Source organism: Solea senegalensis, linkage group LG4, assembly GCF_019176455.1.
Source record: "Solea senegalensis isolate Sse05_10M linkage group LG4, IFAPA_SoseM_1, whole genome shotgun sequence".
Classification (NCBI taxonomy): domain Eukaryota; kingdom Metazoa; phylum Chordata; class Actinopteri; order Pleuronectiformes; family Soleidae; genus Solea; species Solea senegalensis.
Window position 1 is genome coordinate 19,021,940 of NC_058024.1, and position 11,754 is coordinate 19,033,693.

General features: G+C 40.2%; 1 protein-coding gene across 5 annotated transcripts in view; it reads right to left on the reverse strand.

The window, feature by feature from the left end:
• The window catches only part of LOC122768721 (plasma membrane calcium-transporting ATPase 1-like), a 72,578-nt gene extending 66,991 nt beyond the window's left edge, over window positions 1-5,587 (reverse strand). For 2 of the 5 annotated variants that reach the window (XM_044024911.1, XM_044024909.1), the window contains exon 1: window positions 5,026-5,577. The gene's annotated coding sequence lies outside the window, so the exon portion shown is untranslated. Of the gene's footprint in view, window positions 1-5,025 lie in introns of all 5 variants that reach the window. The other 3 variants (XM_044024912.1, XM_044024910.1, XM_044024913.1) reach the window with 2 other exon arrangements.
• Between the last annotated feature and the right edge of the window lie 6,167 nt (window positions 5,588-11,754).

An 11,754-nucleotide genomic window follows, 5' to 3' on the forward strand; every position in this document is an offset into this window, starting at 1 on the left:
TAATTATCAATATTGACTGGGGTGATATTTTATATATCATGGTGACATTTTTGGCCATATCGCCCAGACCGACTGGTAGGTCAAGCCAATCTTCCAGATTATCAGAAATCAAAAATTAAATTGCCAAGGCTAATTCATCATAACATAATTAAAAGCTATTACCATTTTACTCCAAAGTGAAATCTGTCCACTTCAGTTTTTTTCATTTGTTGTAGAGCTTCCACAAGAAGGGCTGTTTGTCATTTTGATAGACTTCTATTAAAAATAAACAAAAGGAACAGATTATGCCACATTTGTGGAAAAGTACACCAACAGCAGTTTACTAGCAAAGTAGAAGTTGAAAGTGAACATTTTGTGTTTGAGATGAAAGGTGACCATGGGAAAAACTTGTTTGCGTTAACGACTACAAAACGCTCAGTGACCACGCACCTGTGCCAGCACTTAAAGTGATGAATCTCGCAATGTTAAAAGAATGCAAAAATGAATAAATAAATAACATACAACCTTCAAAACATAACATCTTTGTTATAAGTAACATACATGATTAAAAATACAGCTGCCTTTTGCTTTAGTACTATTAATCTAAAAGAGGGGATATCAAAATAACAACCAGTTTCAAAGACAGACCTGTCATTGAGATTAATACAATCACAGCAATTACATTCGTCTGAAGTCCTCACTTTGATTTAATCAGTGAATTGAAAGAATTAGCTGATCATAATCAATAATTGCTGCCATGATAAAGATAATCTTATATAATAAGCCTAAATATCCACAGCTAATTGTGTTGGACCTTTAACACATACATTTCAGTTTCATATTTATATGCAGCTCATTACATGTCATTATTTATAACTGATCCTAGCCATGAGCCTAGAACACTTCCTAGTTAAATTTAAAAAAGATTTTTTCTTTTTTTAAACACATCACATAGAGCTGTATTTCAGCAATTTGCCACATAGAGGTATGAACTCTGAATTATAAAATAATTATAAAGACCAACAGCCCTATTATAAGCACAAACACTGAGGCCATGCATATCCTAAATATAGGACTGAGTTTCTTACAGCTGCACTGCGTCCATTAATAATTGATGTGGACTTACATAAGAGACAGTGTGCTCTGCTGGATCTGGTTCACAGGCAGGGATTCCGTCTACAGAGGGGTTTCCACATTTCACTGAATTTTAAAACCTCCCATTCAAACAAACGGACTGTGTGTGTTCAGGCACTTTCTCATGTCCCAGCTGTGAATGACACCATGCTCTGGCTGCTACAGGTGCATTTGTCTCTGTAGGAATATAGTACCCACAGTAACTGTTACAATGGTGCCATCCAACATGGGTAAGGCACAGTATGATACGGTATATCATTAAGCAAGTCCATCATATTACCTTTAGCCACATGTTTCACTTACAGTGTTAATAATCTTTTAATAATTATACTCAAACTCATTGTAGTGTGACAAATATTTGCAGTTTGTGGCTATTTAGTTTAAAACCTACTAATGCTGCATGTTAAAAAAAATGTTGTTGATAATACTAAAAATAATAAAAACTTAAAAGTCCAGTGTGTAAGAGTTAGAATCAAACGGAGGTCTGAAATGTGCACTCTTCACTAGTTTGTCCATTTGGGCTGCTGTAGAAACACTGCAGCACAAGATGGCAGCCTCTATAAAGCAAGGACCTTGCTTATTTTTAAAGCGATTATAAACCGACACACATATACTCATTCCATTTTTTATCAACTGTAATATTTGTAGCTGCTGAAAGAAGGTGAAACTCCTTTAGGACATTGGGAGGACAGACACACTGAGTCAGCATCCGTCTCCTCCTGTGCTCCTCTCATCAGGACCTCAGCAGCTTCAGACACACACAGAGATCTCATCTGTCTGCAGGTAAACCAGACTGTGTCTCCCTGATAATGTTCAGCACAGAGGAAAGCTGCATCATTTTCATACATTATTCATTTGCATAATATCAACGGCAGACCATAGCCTCCACCATCCACAGAATTATACTATCAATTACCATTATGCTACAGAGGGTATCGGGGGATTTAAACCAATCCTACAGAGAGACAATCGGTCAGATTTACATGTTGTTAAAATTCTTACATAAAAACTGCATTCACAAATCTCAACAGTCAGAGGTGTGGCCAACACAAACAAATAAGGACCTGTTGAAAGAGCACCTAGTAAATTCATTGAGACAATACACATATACAACGTCACGGCAGAAACACGTCTGCGCAACATGCTGTTTACTCACGTTCTTTGGCTGGACAAACCAGTCCATGTTCAAATGTTAATTTGACATTCATGAGATTTGTTAACTTAAAATCCAGTGTTGTTGTTTTTTATTTTTAAATAATTTAAGCAACTACTTAAAATGATGGCTAGCGTATTCATGAATCCCAAGACAGGCATAACTTAAACTACTATACAGTCATTTCCAGTCGCTGTTTTTGCCAATATTTTCCCAGTACAGACCACCTCTTTTTCCCCATAAAGAATACATACACTTCCATTAAACCATTAACCCGCAGGGCACAGAGGTGCTATTTCATATGACAAATGTCATTACTATAGCTGTTGCTCAGGCTGCTGTCTTTTAACTAATTACATCACAAGAGGAGAAGATGTATCAGTAACTGTGTGGTGGAACACATCAGCTGAGCCATTTCATGAAGGAAATCCTGAACCGTTGCTAGAGGCCTGTGCACACTGTTTCCTAGTAGAAAACCAAAAAAAAAATCATTCACTTCAACAACCAACTGGCCCAATAATACTGTGATGTCCAAGAACTTTGTAATAATTAAAAACCCACAGCCAGTTTTGGAGTTTAAGCCCACTTAAAGTGCTTTACACTACATCTCACTTTAATGCAACGTATCATCTATAGGCAACGCTTTTTCTATCTCACACCATTCATCACTGCCAACACTGCAATCAGGGCTAAATTGGGATTTAGTGCTTTTCCCAATGACTTACAGGCCCTATAAATCAAGTCAAAGCATCACTAAATATTTGCTTTATCCCTTACATGAAAATCTATACATATACATACATATATACACACACACATATATATATATATATATATATATATATATATATATATATATATATATATATATACATACACACACACACACAAACACACACACACATACATATATATATACATATACATATACATACACACATATGTATATATGTATAGCATTTGCAGTATATGGCCTGTGGACCCACCTCTGGTGAAAAGCAATTTGAGCAGACTGAAGGATGCTCGAACAACAGGGTCAACGCTCTGCACAAAATCATCTAAACTGCTCACGGTTTCTCTACACTTGCATCAGAACTTTTATTTGCAACAGATTTTCTGTGCAAAGAGTGAGAATTAGCAGTATTGGAGAACATAAGGAGCAATGCCCTCGTTTGGAGGTCACAAGCTGAGGAGGAGTCACCATGAGCCAAGATGCGGGATCCCCCCTCCTTCCTAACGCAATAAGGCAGGACACACCCAGATAGAGAGGGGAGGAGGAGGAGGATAGGATGGATGAAATGAAAGAGGAGAGGAGGAAAAAGAAGCAGGGTAGCTTCTGCTGCTGCTGTTCATCCGCCCATCTTAGTAGATGACGTAAGGATGGTTCGGAACAGAACGCCCGTTAATAACAAAAAAAGCAGCTCAGTAAAGAATTTTCCAACCTCGTTCACTTCCGCCCGTCATTATGACAGCCTCGAAAGCAGAAGTACTATTTACACTGTGAGCGCTGAACCACTCCAACAAGCTCAACAAGCTCACCCTGAAGGCGGTGCATTCATGACAAACAGTGCAAGGACACCAGTCCGACCAGAACAGCATAACAGCAGCAACTATCACAGCAACCAGTGTCCACTGGGAAAAATGCCTCGTTTTTATGATGAAGTTCCCATAGACTCGTTTCATATACTGACAACACATTGTTGTTTTTTTTGGTTACCAAGGGGGACGTCAGAGGGAAAACAACCCATTGTAAGCGGAGACTGTGAGCAAACTGTTTCCAGACATCCGCAGGAGGTCTCCTCGCGGCTCACAGCCTCTTCAACAGTACATACATGCCGTTCTGTTGACCGGGGAGACCCGTCACACGATCCCCATGCAGATTCTCACATTGTTTAAACATACATCCTTGTTAGGGACTTAAGGCGAATATTGTTACGCATCGTGAAAACATGTTCACGTGACATTGAGACAGCTTCTCGATTCGGCATGCCTCCACTACACATTTAACATCGTTACGGTCACTTAAATGATAACTTCACCAACCAACTGATGCGCACCCAACGGTATCCTGGCAGGGAAATGCACAGCGGCGGGCGACAGGAACCAGAGAGCACCGCAGCGTACGGAGTCCGAAAGTTGACGTGTGGTCAGAAACCAAGCGACATTTGATTGATTATTGACGCGTTCAATCACTATTTATCGCACAGCGCCACTGTGTTCACTTCAACGACCGCACTGGTGCGTGAAAGGCAGCGTGAGTGTGCGTGTTAACATTATATTCCCATTTTCTGAATGGAGGGTTATGGCATTGTTGACTGCAGACGGCAGAAAGGCACGTATCGAGGCTGTAACCTCCTAGCTTAGTGTCGGGACGGTTAACGAAAAAAACGGGGTGAAAACGTGTCTTTGGTGGAGTTCAGCCGCCAATGAAATTAATATCACAGGCCGTACATGTCACAGTGTCCCTGCACATGATACTTCACACCTGTAGAAAATCCCAAATTCGGCTGTTTAGTCGCTAATAAATTGGCGTCAAGGTGAAGAAACAGTACTTGTGGACGTTACCCGGATGCTGAGCAGTACGGACAACTGTGGAAACACGCGATATGCGTCTGAAACACTTTAAAACGTCTCTCTAAAAACGTCCCCAGCACACACAACAGATTATGTGCTATGTATTTAAGCCACAAGTGAACTGAAAGAAAGCAGCAAACTTTAAAACACACACACACAGGGAGAGAGAGAAAAGACGAGGTTACCTCCACTCCGGGATCCACGTCCAAATCACGTCCTGTGGTTGTTGTGTGGGTGAGGCGAGCAGCGTCTTCACTTCAGAGGGGTTTGTCCATTTCCCAGCACGGCTTCAAGTTGACAACTGCAGTGGTGAAAGAGACTGACAGGCCGAGTGGAAGAGGGCGAGAAACAGTTTTCCGAGGTTCGAACCAGTTTATTTGACTATAATTACAACGGCTCATGAAGTGACGGAGAGGAAAAGCTAATCAGCTCCACAAATCAATCCGTTGAGAGGGAAAATAAACTCCCTCTCTCTCTTTCTCTCTCTCCCGTTCTCACACTCTCTCCTGAATTTCAAAAAAACAAGAGGAGGGAGAAGCTCTGATAACAAAGAGCAGATCCAGTAAATGAGCTCTGCTGGTGTGTGTTGCAGAGCAGTGGGTGGGACTTGGGGAGACTACAGGGGTGGGTATGGGTGAGGGGGTCCGGCACATAAAAAAAAAAATGACCCAAAGAAAAGATCCAGTGTCCGGATCCGACTCTGCCCAACGAGCTGGAGAACTGAGAGAGGGAAGTGAACTGCTGCCCGAGACTGCGTGAGATTGAGGGAGGGACCACCTTGTTTTTAAGGTGGATCTATGAATTAATCAGGTACTCCTGTAGAAACCGAGTAACATCCAGAATACCAGGCCTGGTGTAAAGATCCAGAAATGCACAAGGAGGATAATCTAAATCCACATCTGGAGAAATGTCCTTAATGTAGCTCTAATTTCTGCAAAAGGCTTACAAATCTAAATTGATATGACACAGTAGCCATCTGCCTACATTTCCTTTAAACTGGTTTTCATTAAAACATATGATGCAATGCAATTTTTAACCAAATTTCCATAACGTCTGTAAAAGAAGATGTGTTTTTATGTGTTTTTAAAAAATAGATTGGTTTTCTTAGCCTTGGCATAGCTGCTTCTTGCTATACATAGGGCCTCCAAGCCACCAGGGGGCCCCAACGCTGCAAGTTCAGCCTCATCTGAGTGGAATTAAAATGACCTGTCTTTATCTGTAGCTGTCCCACATAAATCCCTTATATACCAAAAAAAAGAGATAAATGTAGGATATAAATAAAATGCTAGTGAACCAAAAAACTCAAAATCTGTTTTATTTATTGACGTTATTTTCCATGTCTTATCGTGTTTTTATCAGTTTAAGAGGTTGAGAAGTTATCATGACTGTAGCCTGTTTTGCTCCTGAAGTGTTACAGATTGTGGCCTCTTTGTTGGATCATCTCAAGGGTTAAGAATCTCTCCATCATAGTTTAGCAAACTAGGGGCCCCCAAATAGCATCTTGCATATGGGCCCCCACAAACTAGAAGCGGCCCTGTGCTTAGAATTTGAATTTTTGTTTGTGCTTTCTTTATGGAGGCCGCCATCATGTGCTACCACATTTTTACAGCAGCTCAAATGGACAAATTAGCCAGAGTGTGGGTTTTGCATTTACTGTACCAGACACAGTGTATAACATTTTCTGACTGTAAAGGTACAGTGTACATTTAAAGCTCTAACATTAAACTATGTACTTTTGAGTCTCTAAGATCAGCTGATCACCTATTCTTAGTGGTTCCAAGATCAAGGCTGAAGCTCAGGCGAGATCGGGCTTTCATTATTGCGGCCCCTTAAATTGTGGAATGGGTTGTCGTTACACATTAGGCAGGCCCCTTCTCTTCTCTGTCTGCTTTAAAAAGTGTCAATTGTTGTTCTCCACTTTGACTGTGAGTTGTTGTCTATGTCTTTTATTAATGTATTTGTTTTTATATCCCTTTGTTTATTCAATTTCACTCTTGTATGGCACTTTGGTCAACTGTTTTAAGAATGGCTTATAAATAACTTGGATTGGATGAATATCTGTTACATTTATACTCATTGCCAAATGAGTTCACACAATACCATCAGCTCCACCTGACTCTCTATTTATTTTTTGGTAGAGCTGTGTTTTTGTACACCATTGACTCCAGTTTCACTCAGTGATGTTTTCGAGCTGTGCACAGTAAGTGATTAATTTAATGTCAAGACAGACAAAAGCTGGGAGGAAGCACAACAATGGCTTTAGCGAACTGAAATGACTGCAACAGGTTGGAGTATTTCTGAAAATGCCAACAAGGGCTCTCGAAATGCTTCAGAAATGGATCGCACTGCTCAATAAAAACCTCGACTTTCAGTAGGTTCATGGGATAAATGCTGATTGCTAAATGGGTAGCAGAGAGGTAGAGGTATAGTGCAGGATTCCCAAGGCTAACATCACGTAGAGGCACCAGCAGTGTCTTGGTGATTACTCATAATTCGTCAGGGGATGATAGAAGTTGCTTTAAGCAAATATTGGTAATTAGTTCACCAAGACAAGCAGCAAATAAAGCATAAATAAAGAGTGCCTGTTGTAGTAATATTTGCATCTCGCACTAAATTTAGGAATGTTTTGGTTTGGACAACATTTTTAGTCAGTTTACCACACCAAAGTCCAAAGAGAATATCTTTTGTTTTTATTCATGGTGACACAGTTAGCTGCTGATCCACTGCTGCCTAATGAGATACGTTTGTGTCATTTAAATAAATCTCAACAAAGGATTTCAACCACTGATCACAAAATAATATGAACTTGCTGATGGAGGAAGCTGACGAAAACATAATTATTAATATATGTTCAAATTAAAACATTTTGATTTGAATCATTGTGTCCAACATTTTCAGCAGGAAAACTTTTGTAAAATATGTAAAAAAAAAAAAAAACATTTAAGAAATCTTCCATGACACCAAGCCTGACCTTTTTGTTTTGAAATGTAGAGATCATTATAGAAAATGTATTTTTCCTCATGTATGGGGGAATCTTTCTGGTGCAAACACATAAACATGAACAAGGAAAATGAAAAGAAAATGTCTTGCTGCCAAATGGCCACTCAATCAGCTCTGCCTCCTACGCTATGCTAATGATGGAGAGGTGGTTATTGCTGCCATTAACAGCACAGTGCACTGCTTCACTTTCAATGAAACACTGACTGCAGATGAAGAACCACTGATTCCTATCACAGTTCCCAAAGTCGCCACTGCTCACCACCAGCTGCAACTTTGTCCTCCATCCGTCACGTGTCCTAAGACTACATACCAACTGTACACACTGTATAATGATGTGTACTGATCCACTGATTTAGCAGTAAGTCATATCCACATGCAGTACCTCAGAGGTGAAGAGATAAGGCATTTTGTGTGTGTGAGTAAGAGAGAGAAGATAACCCACGGACAGGACTACGTCACACAGACGTTCCAGTTGGCAGAAATGGCTATGACAGCGTGCGTAATGTTGGCGCTCTTAAAAGGTTTCATCTCATGGCCATCATGGCTGCAAAGGTGGAAGGTCCCGCTAGACTGAGGCTTCAGTTTTACTGGATTTCACACACTCAAGTGCAAAAACTGTATGACCTGCTAGGAGATGGAGTCTGTGGAGGACTCCCTTTATTTAGTTGTGGCACATTCCTTTTTTGGTCATGCTTGGAATTTTTCCAGCAGGCTCCAAACAGGCTTCTGACACCCAACTATACATTCAGAAGACACATAATCAGTTTAGTAATTGAATGGAGTTATGTTTTTGCCCTTCTTATAAAGGTAAATCCAATATTTACTCTTCATTTCGGGTGGGTTGCATCTCCACCAACCCTTATTATGAAATATAATGTGAATAACTGCATTCTTTACCACTGCCAACCCAACGGGCAGTGTGTGGACGGCAGGCTGAGGGAGTAGGCAGGGTTGGGTAACATCCTCTTGTAAACAGGTTCTCTGCAGGCGTCTGTTGGCACGGATGCTGTGAACTCTAGTGGATCAGTGTTCAATCATCAGTAACATTTGATGAGGCAAAAACAAAAGTCCCACTTGTAACAGTGCCGCAAGAATCACTGAGAGATGCTTGTGATTGACATTTTTGCCAGAGAAAAAAAATAAACATCATCTCTGGGAACGAAAAGAGAAATGTTGATTGATGTTGACAGTAACACTGAATTTAACTAAATAAAGTATCTATCTATCTAACACCTGTGTTGCCCAAGGGCGGTGTATGTGGTGCTAAGAATTCAAAGTCTAATCCGCTCCAGGTTTCCAGCTCCTCGATAACAAGGGCTGATGCTGGAATAATTGTTTTGTTTTCCACTAAGGACTATAACATAATTATGGAGGTGCTCACAGAAGAGAGGAAGACCCTGAAGTACCAGCCTCTGGTTGAAGAGTGCAGGGTGGTGAGGCGTGGCACACTTAGTTGTTAAATGTGGAGTCTGGCTGTTGAGGTTTCCAAGCCAAATTACATAGCAGCTGTTATCACCTTCAGGTCTGAAGGGAAGTTATCAAAATCAAGCAGCTTGTTGGAAGGAGAATGAGCCTTGTTACACATTTGGCGAAAAGTGGGACGCTGGAAGCCAAATGTGTTGTGTTGTGGTTGAAGGTCAAAACACTCAGTGATGGTTTAGCACCGTCTGATGAAGTCAGTGTGGGCATAGAGGCTACAGTTTCCTCATCAGTTGAAAGGAGATTGCACCCCAGCAGGTGTATGATACAAGGGTTGAAATACACCTAAGTATTCAATGTGTGGTCAAACCATCACAGTTTAATGAGGCACAGGCAGGGTGTAGATTTTCAGGCATGTGATTATGCAAATGATGCCTGAAATTGTCCAAAATCAGTGTACCTCACATTTTAAACAGTTGGCTGTCTATTATATATATATAAAAAAAGTTTAGGTTTTTAAGGAAGCAAATTCAGGAACAGCTTGTATTTAGAAAAAAAAAACATATAATCTTTACAAATTAACTGTTTAACCATTGACGTTGATACAAGTTTTTTCACAGTCTCACAAGTTAACGTGTGTGTGCGCCTGTGTGTGTGTGTGACTCCCAACTCCTCTCTCCATAGAAAGTTTAACAAAGTGCAGCAATTTTACTTAGACTTCAGAAAAGAGCAATGCCAAAATAACAAACAAAACCTCTTTAAATTAGCCTAATCTTACCTCCAGTAAAGAAAGCAGAAAATAGATGACAAAAAACTTAATCTTCTAATTTAAAAACAGGAGAAAAGAAAAGGTGGAATAAAAAATGGCCCATCTCTCCTACTGCTACCTATCAATACAAAACAAAAATCAACAATTGAGCACTGTATCACAACACTCCCTCAAGAGCAAAAAAAAAACACAACTTCTGTTTCAAAGTGAACTTTTATACACAAAACAACTTGCCAAACTTAACACATCAAATTTACCTTTAACTAACTAATACCACTATCAATTTCAATTACACAGACTAAGGCATTGTTTGGAAAGAGTGAGCCGGAAGTCCAAAGTGCAGGTTGAAGAGGTTTTTTTTTTAATGTATATAGCCCAGGCCCCCAACACTTCATCCACTCATGTTGAGACAAGTCTTCCTCAAATGAGCCACTCACAGTGTGCCACCTGGTTGCTGACATCCACCTGTGAGACCGACAGTCAGAGACACACCCACACCACACCCACACCACACCCACAACACACACTTAAAGGAGGAGAGATCCGCAAATTATTATACCAAACAAACCCAAACATGTGGGTCATAATAGTAAGGCTACTACTGTTACTTACTTCAGAACTGTCTTACTTCACTGGTTCCTGGGCATGGTTTATTCCTGTAGAAACTACTGTCTACTGCAACGTTTTTTCCTATAGTTTAAACAACCGTGCTCAGCCCGAAAGTAGCCTTTAACTGGAGCCCTGTCAACATGCTTTTGATTTGTGTGCAAAGCTGCTCCACTGTCATGCACCTGTTCTTGCTGCACCTGATCTGTTGTTTCCCTTATGAAACTGTTTTCAAGTTCACAAGTAAAATAGAACTGCTATCAACAAAATAAAATGAACAATTTTCCTCTAAAGCTTGGTTAGGCAACATATTGTTGTCAAGCAGTAATTCCATGATAACTTTTCACACATTTCATCTTAAGACTCTCATACAATAAGCGCAATAAAATACATGTCAGTATCACTATTTATCAAAGAATGCTGCTTTAATAACTGTGTGCATGACTTTCGAAATGGTAACACAGTGGATGGACTCTCAAAACTTTCGTTTGCTGATTGTCAAAGAGACATATTTACATACTGTAAATATAGCACGTAGGCAAATGACAAAGTCAAACAGCAAGCATACAATCAGTGATCCTCAAATCAGTCAAGCTCAAAAGATGAAAGGTTTTTAAGTCCACACATTTCCATGTGCACGAGGATTCTTCAGTCAATGATATTTTAGTAAGCAAAGAAGGGGAAGGAACCACAACAGGGTTTTGAAAATGACACAGGCAGTAAAGTAAATGTGTGTCTGTCTTCTGTTCACATTCACGTCACATGTCGGTTTTGGTGTCAGACTCTCTTACACAGACTCCTGTGATTCAAATCAGACAAATGTGCCATGTCAGGACTCAGCCGCCTGATTAGCTGTTGTCCTTCACCTCCCCTCTGAACACGCTGTTGTCACAACACACCTGTGTATCTATTGTCAATACGCCTGACAAATTAAGACAGAACAGACTGGAGGAAAGATGGACACAAAGCCATATCTGTGATGTTGAGGAGGACACAGGTCAAACCTAAGAATAATAAGAAGAACACCTATAAGAACCCTGATTGGTTTTTGCCGAGTTCCATATATGACGGAATATTTGCAGAGTCACAAAAGTGAAGTGTTGAGTAAATATTCACTTCT